We start from the raw sequence: 13,979 nt of genomic DNA, 5'->3' as shown, positions 1-13,979 counted from the left end.
CAGAACAGAATAGATGATGGGTGTCAACACACACGCACGCATGGGGCGTCGCACCAAATTCTGGGCCCTGGGTACAAGGATTCACTGCGGGCCCCCCATGAATGTTAACTATTGAAAAATAGCAGATATACAAGCTCACAGCGCGGCACCGAGTGCCGCGCTGCGAGCTTGTAGATCTGCTATTTTTGAATTGTGAAAATGTGTACAAGAAACCCATGTTTCCATGTCAGTGATGCTCATACTTTTTCATGTGAAGGACCCCCAAAATGAAATGAATTTGGCCACGGACCCCCATCTCAAAATATTTAGTTCGAGGGACCCCCCAACCCCGGAAGCAAAATTTGAGTTACAAAATAATGTTCGCTTAAAAAACACACATTCAAAGATTTGCACACATTTACACAACTTTTCAAAAAAATAGCAGATCTACAAGCTCGCAGCGCGCTGTGAGCTTGTATATATCTGCTATTTTTCAATAGCTAAAGTTACTAGGGCCCCTCCACCTTGGGCCCTGGTAACTCAGTCCCACTTTCCTACCCCTTGTGACGCCCCTGCACGCACGCACGCATGCACACACTAACGCACGCACACACACACAACTCCATGACCTCCTCTTCCTCTCAGAGACTTTTGCACTCTCTTTCCTCTTTCTCTCTACTTTTCACTTTCTCTATCTGTTACCCCTACTTTCAGGGGCGTCACAAGGGGTAGGAAAGTGGGACTGAGTTACCAGGGCCCAAGGTGGAGGGGCCCTAGTAACTTTAGCTATTGAAAAATAGCAGATATACAAGCTCACAGCGCGGCACCGAGTGCCGCGCTGCGAGCTTGTAGATCTGCTATTTTTGAAAAGTCGTGAAAATGTGCGCAAATCTTTGAATATATGTATTTTTTAAGTGAACATTTGTAACTCAAATTTTGCTTCTGGGGGGGGGGGGGGGCTGGAACTAAATATTTTGAGATGCGGGTCTGTGGCCAAATACATATCATCTTCGGGGTCCTTCACATGAAAACGTTTGAGCACCACTGACATAGAAACATACATTTCTTGTGAGCTTGTATATCTGCTATTTTTCAATAGTTAACATTCATGGGGGGCCCACAGTGAATCCTTGTACCCAGGGCCCAGAATTTGGTGTGACGCCCCTGCCTACTTTCGCGCAGTCTCTGTCTCTCTCTCCCTCGCACCCAGTCTTGAAGTGACGTTCATAAAGTCATTTGATTGCCTACAGAACATCCCTAGACTGGATGGTGCTGCTCGGTTGTTGTTCCTCCTTGTTTCAGTTTTGGTAACAAAAGCCTGCTGTCTCTTCGTATTATCTGCGGTATGATTCAGTGATATTGTAGTGCAGTGTGGTCTCACCGTTACTGAGGCATCTGTTATAGTTCTATACTGGCCTGTACTGTAAGAGGATTTATCACCCACCAAGCGCCACACACACACACACACACACACGCACGCACGCACGCGCACACACACACACACACACACACACACACACACACACACACACACACACACACACACACACACACACACACAGCCCTGACCTGCAGGCAAATCTTCTGGTGCCAGCTGCCTTCCCTGACCTGAAAGTCCCCTTTCCCATGTCCCCTGGTGTGGTTCAAATAAATGTACATGTCAAGACTCTTTCTACCCCCCAAAATGTCCCTATAGCAGAAGATTTAGAGTACCTCTATCTTCGCTAGTGTGCCATTGCCTGGATCTATGAATATGTTAATGTGGCATTAACCCTGCAATGCCTTTCACCTCAGAAAGTTGAGTTGACGTTACTTTCTCTGCCACCAAGTCAAGACTGACTCCACCAGTGCCAAAGCAGCTGATTTAAGCCAGTAGGATTATAACCCATTTTGATTGATTCAAAAATATATTAGAAGGTTGCATAGGAAAAGGTAGTTTCATGACAGTACAGTTCACTGGTACATTGAATGACAGACCGATAGAACACACTACTATGCAGAAGATATCATCAGAAAAACACAACCCTGTAATTGCACAAAGGCTGGAACTGTCGTGATATCCAAAAACAACAGATGAACGACTGTATTTATAGGACCAGATTAGTAGTTCACCCCCAAAATGACTTTTTTTATATTGATTACTCACGCCATGGAGACTTGAGTTCAATAATAATCATAATAATAATAAATCAATTTAGTTTTTTGTCACATTCCTACTATAAAGACAAAAAAAAATTATTACAATAAATGTACCCTGACTGATTACGAATCAATGGCGATACATTTACTATAATCAAATACAAAAACAATATTATTGAACTCAAGTCTCCATGGTGTGAGTAATCAATAGAACAAAAGTCATTTGGGGGGTGAACTAGGACTCGCTAAACTTCAAACACATTACCCAATGAGGTCTACATTTGGACGTCCGTCAAGCTTAGCTCTGATGCGAAGGTGACGGACAGTCGATTTCGCCCTCCGTTGATAGACAAACCCTCCGCCCCCTTTTGTCTGCCCCTCTGTTCATCATGGAGGGGCCCTTGAATTGCACTTTACGGTGGTAGAGGATCATCCGGTAAGCTGTCTACACGACTTGTTAGCTCAGGCTGATGCCCCGGTGGTTGTCGATGCGTTGTAAGCCTGGTAGATCAGCTATTTTTGGCAAAGATATTTGTTGTAGAGCGTAGACGAAAAAAACAAGGGAGTCAAAGTATAGACGCAACCAGTGGTGTGATATGGATTTTAGAAGTGTGGGTCCTCTAAATTCATGACGTCATGCACGCACACTGTTTTTATTGTTAAGTGTGTGTTAAGTGTGTGCATATGAGGCGCGCGTGCGTGCAGCAAAATAAGTGTGGGCTCGCCGAGCCCACGCGAGCCCATGGCATCTCACCCCTGGACGCAACTAAGGTCCAGTTTACTGTACATAGTATATACCAGGGGTAGGCAATTTTAGGCACAGGTGCCAAAATTGGCACAGGGGAGGGTGATCACTGGCACACAGACATAAGAAAAAAGAAGAAATAAAGATTGTTATGTATTGTATATGGACATGTTGGAAATAGTTTATTTTTGTGTCATACTGTAATTAAATGGCAATGTTGATATGGCACACTGACTCTCAGGAAAATAAAAACATGGCACCTCAAGTGAAAAAGGTTGTCGACCCCTAGTACTATAGAGGGTCTAACTAAGCAGAACATACAAGAGTAAAAACTAAGTGTTCATTATCAATTTGTAACTCAAATTGCAGTTGCAGTGCACAAACAGTTATATTATGTAGGGTCCCAGACTTCAAATAATTGTAGGACTGTGCCACTCGGACACGTCCATTAACAGAGTGCAGGTATTGGCTTCATGATGGTGGCTGCAGAGTTACTATAATCAGGGACGTGCTGGGCCCCTGATTCAGCCCGGGAAAAAGAGTTGGAGAGGCCCTCATTGCGCGCTATAGAGAGAGATCTCTCTCTATAGCGCTAAAGATTTGCCATTTCAGATCATGACAAGTGACAAGCCAGTGGGCCAATTACATGAGTTATATTTCGTCGTTGTCGGGTGGAAACCTTGTACGTCCAAAACCGTTTGTTTTGTATTTATCATTTTAGAAATGATTTAAACAGTGAAAACAGCCGATCTACAAGCACACAACACCTCGCACCGCGAGGCGTTGTGTGCTTGTAGATCTGCTGTTTTCACTACTTTTGTGCGACTGCCTTGTATGATGAAGCAGGGCTTTGCTTTGCGAAAAAATGTATACATTTGAAACTTGGAGGTATACGAGGTTTCTGTCCGACAGTGACGATTTACTTTGTTGGCCGCCCAGCCCCCAAAACGGAACGAAGGCCGACATTTTTTTTTTCCCCCCTTTTTTTCCCTTCCAGGCCGGGAATGAACCGGCCATTCGGGAGTTGTCCCGCTTTTCCCAATGGCCAGCACGTCCCTGACTATAATAGCACAGACACTGCACTATAGCTGGAAATGGCTACATTAAAGCATTTACCAGATGCATAGACGCACATGTACGCGCATTACACACATGCACACGCGTGTGTCCGCGCACGCACACTCGCACACACCACTGTAATGACTTTGGCTAAGTAGCTCTCAAAGTTGTAAGTGACTTTCAGCAATTTTCTGCTTTTCACTGCAGTTTCTGTCTCTGCCAGATCTCCGTTTACACCGCACTGTCTTCTGTGAACATTGAGCCTGTGTGTGCGTGTGTGTGCGTGCGTGTGTGTGTGTGTGTGTGCGTGCGTGCGTGCGTGCGTGCGGGTGTGTGGGTGTGTGTGGGTGTCTGTGTGCATGCACACGCATGTCCTTTTTTCTGCATGTATCATCTGCTTATAAGTTGCCATTTATGTCTATGTACAGAGCGTATGTCGACATATGGTCTTAGTCGTGTGTGTGTGTGTGTGTGTGTGTGAGATTAACTGTGTGTGTCTGAGCACAGTATATATCTGTCTCTCCCCATATCTCACTTTGTGTGTGTGTGTGTGTGTGTGTGTGTGTGTGCGTGTGTGCGTGTGTGCGTGCGTGCATGCGTGCGTGCGGGCGTGCGTGTGTGTGTGCGTGCGTGCGTGCGTGTTGGGGTCAGTAGGCTGTTGAAGTGCGAACGCTTGGTTTCTCCGCTCTATGGGATGATTTCCTCAGTCAGCAAACTGCATGCTGGGCAATGGAGCCATATTATGATGAGATTAACTTTAACGGTCATGGATTCCTGATCTGTCGAACAATGTTGCTTCAGATTATGATGTTCACTTGCTCTCTCTCCTCTCTCCTCTTCCCCCCCCCCCATGGTCTTGATGCCGCTATGCAGGGTGTCTGTCCTGTCCTGTCCTGGCTAGGGATTGGACAATGTGAAAATTTCATGTCACGATTATTGTAACCAAAGAAACTTTGATTTATGATATTATCACAATATCAAAATATCCCCAACATCCCTTATCCTGGGGTGGAACATTTGCAAAATAAAATTGCCGATCTACAAGCAACGCGTTGTGAGCTTAGATCGGCATTTGGTTAAGTGAAAAAAGACTGTATCAAGTACGTTACTTACATCAAGGTACAATTATAGAGGGCTTAAATGGTCCCGGATGTGCAGCTAGGCAAATAAAATGTGAATTGATCCCAGTGCATTAAGGAGGACAATTCCACGATAAATCTAAATCTCCACGATACGATTACTGTGAGTGTTTTTTTATCACGATAAATGATACTAACGATTATCGTTCCATCCCTTGTCCTGTCCTGTCCTCCTCTTATACAGGCAAGGCACGCAATACATTTGAAAGCCATTTTATCATTCAAACAACCGAAAGTTGTACAAAAAAAACTATAGATGCAGTTTTTTTCCCAGAATGATTTCCCCGACAATATAATTGGCAATTGTAATTTAATCATAGGCTACGAGTTCTGAAAGAGATAATGTTATTTGGTGAAAGGTAATCATATAATACAGTCATTTGTGGAAATAACTTTCCCAACACACTAAGATTTGCACTATAATTATTCCCACTTCCAATAGATAGAAAATGCAGAGACATGATTGGTCTTGTTACATAATCTAAAGAAAAACTTTTAATTATTCTAACTATCTACTTGTCTGTATGTTTCGGCTCAGCTCACCCAATTAAAGATCTGAAACGTCCAATTATCGCTCATCTTCTCCAGCAACTATGATATCAAGGCAAGCATTAAGTTATTGGAATATGGACTTGGGCTAACAGTTTTCATCTTATAACTAAAAAGAGCAGATCTGACTTTTTTTAAATTCCTTCATGATATGATGGATAACAGAGATGAAAGAATTGCTCTCTCTGCTGACAAATGAGAAGAAAGGAGGAGAGGGTTGTCTGACAAGGCTTAACAAAACCCATCCCAGATAGGAGAACTTCAAACAGAATGAAAAGCTGGAGACAATGAGGGAGGCAGGTGAACACAACACCTCAGCCTGTTTTCCTGTCCACTATTACCTACCCGTCTGTCTGTCTGTCTGTCTGTCTGTCTGTCTGTCTGTCTGTCTATCAGTCAGTCAGTCTGTTTGCCTGTCTGCCTGCCTGCCTGAGTGCCTGTCTGTCCAGGCACGAGCACACATAGATATCAAAGGGGGCTTGAGCCCCTGCCATTTTATCTGTCTGTAAAAACTCCAGACCATAAATGCAATTTTTACTATGGTGAAAGAAATGCAAATGCTCTCTTTCCATGCCATACCTGAAGGCAGCATTCAATAGAATTGCCTTGTCAAAACTCTCCTGAACTTTAATGCAGCATCTTATGTTGAAAGAATTGCCCTCTCTGTGTAGAAATGCCATGCCATTACGCCACATCTCCAGTATTGACCTGGTTATGCTTAGTTCAGTGTTGTTTCGCACACCGAAAATAGCCGACCTCCAAGCTCACAATGCGTTGCGCTGCGACGCGCTGTGAGCTTGGAGGTCTGCTATTTTTGGTGCCAAAGGGTCCTTTTGGAAATTCCAGACCCTGCCTCTCTAACATTCTCTGCACGTCCCTGTGTCTGTCTGTCTGGCCACCACAGCTAATCTCACAACTACTTGACTGTTCATTGTTATAGTTTTTGTGCATGCTGCCAGCAGGCCAAAGAACTTCCTTCCCAAATACATTTAAAATCGTGCATGAAAACTATGGTTTCTCTACAGAGAAAGAGGGAGAGAGAGAGGAAGAGTGCGAGAGAGAGAGAGAGAGAGAGAGAGAGAGAGAGAGAGAGAGAGAGAGAGAGAGAGAGAGAGACAGTATTAACACCAAGATACATTTATAAACATGACAGCATACCCTGCACACCTACTGTATGATGCACATGCATGTGCACATTCCACCACTGTTTCTATACGGCTAAGTCTGCATACATTAACTATCACTGACAACACAATCCCAATTCCCAATGGCTCATGTGCATGTGAACACAGAGGGACAACGAGGCGTACTTATTATTATAATTTTTTTAAATAATTTTTATCCCACGATTTTGCAACGCATTTTCACCCAGTGCCAATTGCCTATGTAATCCTGTGCTCTGCTCTCCCTCTGCCGCGCCTGGGGAGACAACGGACTGACCTCATGCTTCCATCAATGCATGAGTAGTCCAAGTTGTTTCTTTTCACCTGACAGGGGGGATTTCCCCGGGATGGACGTAGCGCATGGAAGGAACACGTTATTCCAACCAGTTCCTTTCCCCTCCATCAAGTGCCCCGGCTGGCCAGGGGGAGGCATTATTGAGACCAGGATTACTGCATGTTTTTGTGAGGGTATCTACCCTAGGAGACACGGGGAGAACATGCAAACTCCACACAGAAAGGCCCTATCGCCGACCCTACCTAGGGTGTGGGCGTTGATGATGCGGGGGGAGAAACACGCCCCCAGCACCCACAGCGTCCCCACGAGGCGTACTTAATGAACAGGTGGGTGTGGCCAGGCCACATAAAAACATAATTTTATCCCTTTTTGGACACTTTTTTTTTTAAAAGATCTTCATCCAAGAATAATAATAATCATAATACCTGATGATTACGTTGTAGTCTTACTGTTACTGAACATCAGATGCATTGTGTGTGTGTGTGTGTGTGTGTGTGTGTGTGTGTGTGTGTGTGTGTGTGTGTGTGTGTGTGTGTGTGTGTGCACGCGCACACGTGTGTGTGTGTGTGTGTGCACGCGCACGCGTGTGTGTGTCAGTGTGTGTGTGCGTGTGAAAGTAACTGACAGCTAGCGGACAAGCTGTCACAGCTCTCCTGTCTGCCATTCCCTATGGACTGATTATTATAGAGCTGTTATCTCACACACGTGCACACCAGAGCTGTTATCACGCACGCACGCACACACGCGCACACACACACACACACACACACACACACACACACACACACACACACACACACACACACACACACACACACACACACACACACACACTGGTGTGTGTGATCATTGTGATTGTGATCCTGACTACTCTTCAGTACATCACATTGTTAGCTCTGTCATCACAACCACTAATTAGAATGTAGGAAAAACAAGTGTGTGTGTGTGTGTGTGTGTGTGTGTGTGTGTGTGTGTGTGTGTGTGTGTGTGTGTGTGTGTGTGTGTGTGTGTGTGTGTGTGTGTGTGTGTGTGTGTGTGTGTGTGTGTGTGTGTGTGCGTGCGCGCGCGCGCGCACATGCGTGCATGTGTGTGACCAATGATTCTAATGAAGGTTGTGTTCCATTTAGTGTAGCACACTCAAAGTTCTCAAATGTTTTTATTTCAAGGACCATCATAACTTTGAGAGTGTACAAATGGAACCAAATAGACCGGTAGGGGCCCATTTGGTCCCGTTTGTACACTTTCAGAATTACAGACAAAATAAGGGGCCTTTTGGTATCCACCACGTTGAGACGCACTGGTAGTGTCTCCAGTGTACCCAACGTACACAATATCAGCACCCTGACTCTGTTTGACCAGAATGGAACAGAGCCTTCATTAGTATCATTGTTAAGACCTAGGAAGGAAGTAAGAAAGAGGCCCAATTTCCTTCCATCATGACTGCTGATGCGTATAATGTAGAGCCTATTAAGCCCAATATGACATGATCTCTACTGTCTGCACCTGCACCCACTGCAACACTATACAGTTTGTTTTAACCACTTCAACTCTTGTCTTAACTCAATTAGCGCCGATCCCGAGAATACTCGTGAAAAATACTCGAGTAGCACATGCTGCCGATCCTGAGTATACTCGTGAAAAGTACTCTATTACTGTAACGGCGGTACTCTATTACCTGTTGGTGCGCGGAAGGTCCTGACACGATCGCCCTCGCCGATTCATCATCATCACGGATCCACGAGCACAAAATAGTAATCCCATAACATTGAGGCAGACGGGGAATCTCATCTTTAATGTCTCAAAACAACACTTTTAAAGGGAGGATGGCAGTAGATTCTCGCTTATATATAACACATGTTGAAAAGCACCGATCCGCCATTACACAACCACATGTTGACGATGACCGCTTCCTGTGAATGACGCGATGCCGTCAAACCGGAAGTGTTTACGCTATGAACTTCTGGCCTTCAAAATAAGACAACGGTCGTGGATGCAGCCTGCGGGAGGCACGCTGGACATTTTAATCCGTTAATTTCAGGAGCACTAAATGAGTTAATAGGCAATTTCAGTTTGTACTTTACAATTGTATCCTTGACTGTTTTGTTCTTGAGATGTTTATTCTTGTGTATGTTTTGACGTTATATCAAGACATACGTCAGTGTGACTTTGCACGTATAATAATTAAAACCTGAATTTGAAGTTGAACTAGAACTATAAGCTCACAAGATGTGAGTTGTTGTCGGTGAAGAGATTTGGTGTAGAGGGAAAAAGGAAGCTACAATATGCACCTTAGCGGACTCTGATCAATGAAGTGCTATATAGCTACAGTAGAATTAGGTTGGGGGGTGTGTGTGTGTGTGTGTGTGTGTGTGTGTGTGTGTGTGTGTGTGTGTGTGTGTGTGTGTGTGTGTGTGTGTGTCCTTTGGGTTGTAATTTTTCACCACGTACGTGCCTCATATTGTGATATCATAGTACCCAACTGGTTTCATTTGTTAATAACTAATAACTCTAGTAAGATACAATATTAAGTATGCCCATGCCCTGGGTACAATAACAACGCCAGTGTTGTGCCATACTGTACATGCTTCAGCGATTGATGTCGATATAAACAATAATTAGGCTACGACTCTGCACTTGTTAGAGATAATTATTTGCCAAACCTTCCCAGGCTCATATAAAAGACAGGCTATGATTTGATAACAGGCATTTATTAAGAGCTTCATGGTATAGTTTTTATCCTACAGTATAACTCACCGAGGCTTTGGCTCATATACACATTATACAGCACATCATTTAATTGGGCTTTAATTAATACAAGGGTTCAATGTACTCCAGATGACTTGACTCAGAGGACGGTTTCGGAAGATGCAATATGTGTGATAATGTTCCCTCCATATGCGTGAGGGAAAGTAGCTCACAAAATCTGTTCAAGTTCAAGTTCAGGTTTTATTTATTTAAAGAATCACGCAGATGTTTTGATATATGCTACAACAAAATACCACGTAAAATGACTTCAAATGTAGGCATTTATCAGGCGCTCTTAATTCAAGGTAAACATGTGGTAATACATTTAAATGCATAGAAATAGGTAAGAACCTATCATCAGTCTAAACTGTATAATTGCTACCGCAGGTCGCAGTTTACTGTCAGAACCGGCAGAGCTTAATTGACTGTATACGTGTAACGCCTGACACTGTGGTTCCCCTGACATATCACTGTGACATCACAGGTGACATCACAGTGATGTCAGATACTCAGAGCAGGGATAACGCGTGACACTGTGGTTCCCCTGACACATCACTGTGACATCACAGTGATGTCAAATACTCAGAGCAGGGATCTCCATATAATGGGCATAAACAGGTGACATCACAGTGGTGTGGCTGCTTCAGACAGGGATCTCCATGGGCATAAAAGGGATTGTATGTCGTGATGTCATGGGAACCACTCTATGCCCATATCGAGATCCCTGATGTCATCAATATTAAGCCTATGCCATATCTAACAGGACTTCATATCCATATATGGGGAACTGGTTCGATATACATCACTAGCCAGACGGCCAAGATATGGCGCGACCTCTGCCTTTAGGGCGAGGTCGCTTGTCGCCCTGAGGCGGCTTACTAGTATATATTTTGTTTAAATCTTTACATTGAAGCTATTCAAAGTATAGTATGCCAGGTCAACAAATTACAGTACATGTTAACCATTGCATAAGCCTGCAAGGTTGTCAATAAAATCAATAAAAAAATCATGGACACAAGCCAAGACTAATCTAAATGATTGGTCATAGTAAACAGAGAAAAGATGTGTTTTTAGTCTAGTTTTTAAAAATGGATCAGGCGTCTCTTACAGAGGGGCAGTTGGTTCCAAAGGTAAGGAGCACGAAGAGAGAAGGAGCTTCTTCCATGCAGCTGATTTATTGATTGGTTGTGAGGACAGTAAGGTATAGCCGGGGTGGAGTGAAGGGAGGTGAACAGGAGGGGGTGTAAGGGATGATGGAGCCAGAGCCCATGTAACCATTTATAGGCAGGCAGAGGAACTTTGAAATCAGAGCGAGCCTGAATAGCAGTGGTGTAAAGCAACAAATTACATTTACTCAAGTACTCTACTTAAGTATAATCTTGAGGTACTTTTACTTTACTGATATATTTCCAATTTTCAGTATTTTTACTTCTACTCCTCTACATCTCAGAGGCAAATATTATACTTTTACTCCACTACGATTATTTAAAAAGTTTAGTTGCTATACTTTGTAGATTTTGATTATTATTACAAAACACACATTAACCACTTAAGCCCTATATATACATACATCTACAAGCTCACAATGCATTGTGAGCTTGTAGATCTACTATTTTCAAAAGATGTGTATACATTTGAAAACTAGAAATGTACTTTCTACTCTTGTGTACATTTAGATGCCAATTGTACTTTTAATTTTGAATTCTGGGCTTTTACAGAACTTATTAAGTATTTCTATATTGCAGCATTGATACTTTTACTCAAGTAAAAGAAAATTGTACTTTCCCCACCACTGCTGAATAGGGAGCTGGAGAGGACTGGAGCGACATGGTCGAATTGACTGGTTTTAGTAAGGAGTCTGGAAGCAGTGTTTTGAACACGCTGTGTCTTTGTGCTGTGCTCCTGTGCAGTTGGGTAAATGGGAGAAAAGGCTATTGCAGTAGTGGAGTGAAAAGGAAAGGAAACAGATGGGTGTACAGCAGTGGTTTTCAACCCTTTTCATATCAAGGTCCATTATTTATTCAGGACCACCATGTGATGAGATTTAGCCACTCAAAACGTAGAATATTTTATTGTTGTATAGATAAAATCGATGTTGTCCACAATTCCATGCTGTATTGATGTTGGTATCGGGCCAATGTTGATCGAAATAAAAACATTTCTTCTTGGAAATTAAGTAATGCAGGTGTTTAACAATGATTTAACTCTTGAGGGAGTAAAATGAAACCAAATAGACCCTTACGGAACGGGTCCATTTGGTTTCATTTTACGCTCTCAAGAGTTAAAGATCTAAGGGTCCATTTGGTTACCAACTCTCCATAATTTAGCTGGGGACCACCTGGCTGGAACCTAGTGACAAAAAAAAAGAACTTCTGGGAACTCAGATTGCCTGGAACCCCCTGGCTACTGGTGGTCCCCGGACCACTGGTTGAAACCCATTGGTGTTCAGCATCCACTGCGTTGAGCATAGAACAGATCCTAGAGACGCTGCATTGGCCTTTAAAAGTTACTGGTCTTGTTATCTATTTTTTACATTCATAATTTGATGACCAGCAGTGGTTCACAAAGCGCCTCCTTTGTTTCCTATATGGAAACACAAAGAGTCTCCTCAAATTATGGCTTATGACAAAAATAAAAAATATCCATGAGTAATCGATAGGAAGAAAAAGTCATTTGGGGGGTGAACTATCCCTTTAAGATGCGTGCACATGGGTCCTAGCCTGGTTGGTCTCCACAGCAAAGCGCCAGCCAGCGCTGCACGCTGTGCTGTGTGCCTGTAATTCCCACTGACAACTGTGTTAATGGATGACAATAGCAGAGAGGAGAGAGCCATATGTCTGTGCCTGGGGCAGCCCGGAGAATGACAGGGCACACAAAGACAAACATAGAGATAGAGAGTTAGTGAGATAGAGAGAGAGAGGGGGGGGGGGGGGGTGTAAGGAGGTGGGGGGCTCAAACGGGGGGGAAGAGAAGCAGAGACAATGAAATAATGAGGAGTCTGGCCCATGCAGAGGAAAGTGAGGGACGAGAGAGGTTGAGAAGAATGACAGGTGAAGTGAGTGAGTGCATGGACACAAAGAATGTAAGGAGGAGAGGAAGATGAACAAGAGAGAGAGAGGGGGGTGGTGGTGGTGAGGGGTGGGGGGTGTTACACTGATAAAGGAGAGGAGGAGGAGAGGAGGCTTTGCACCACCTTTTGTTGGCTTGGTCTCGTTGTCTCTCTCTCTCTCTCTCTTTCTCTCTCTCTCTCTCTTTCTCTCTCTCTCTCTCTCTCTCTTTTTTTCTCTCTCTCTCTCTTTCTCTCTCTCTCTCTCTCTCTCTCTCTCTCTCTCTCTCTCTCCCTCTCTCTCTCTATCCCTCCCCCCCCCTCTCTCTCTCTCTAACCCTCCCACCCACTGCCATCCTCTCTCTTCATTTCCAGACGCGTGAATCAGGAACTCAGTCTTGCGGTAAATTCAGTATTTTCCCCCTACTACACCTGTTGAATGTTGAACAAAAGTGAACTGAACAGAACTGAATGGAAGGTGAAAGCGGGAGGTAGCAGAACAGTACAGAAAACAGAACAGACCAGATGAGATGAGAACAGAACACAAACAGGTGACAATCGTACACGATGTGCTGTTTCAAGTCTTCAGGCTTCACTGCTCTTTTCCTGAAAGTGTCCTGCAATTGCATTTTTCCCACAGGTTTCTTTCCCTGTTTTGCCTTTCTGATTTTCATGGAGAATGGAGCGTATTTTTGCAGAAGCCAGGCAAATGGCAAGAAACTACTCCACTCCCAAAGCAAAATCTACCTTCATACGGTAGGTAGATTTAAACTTCAATGTCAGAAATGGTCAGAAAAATAGCAAAAATAGCTGATCTACAAGCTCAATGTTCTGCACTGGAAATCTACTGTCTTGCCAATGGCAGGACGTGTGTTTTTAAATGGCACATCTCTAGTCCTACAGTACATCCATGTGTGATCATGGTGGACTTGGTGGTACACAGCATATGATAATGTCAGAGAATACAATTTGACTGGACCCACAATACAAACAATTTATTTTTATTCAGAAGTGGGCACGCCCTAAGCTGCAAGTGGAGGTAACTTATTCATTCCTTAAAAATAAATTTCTGGTCTCACTGGATTTACATTGACCATCCTCTCACACATGTCTACAACTA

This window comes from Nannobrachium achirus (assembly GCF_963921795.1).
Source record: "Nannobrachium achirus genome assembly, chromosome: 2".
Lineage (NCBI taxonomy): Eukaryota > Metazoa > Chordata > Actinopteri > Myctophiformes > Myctophidae > Nannobrachium > Nannobrachium achirus.
Note: the sequence above shows the minus strand (reverse complement) of the source record.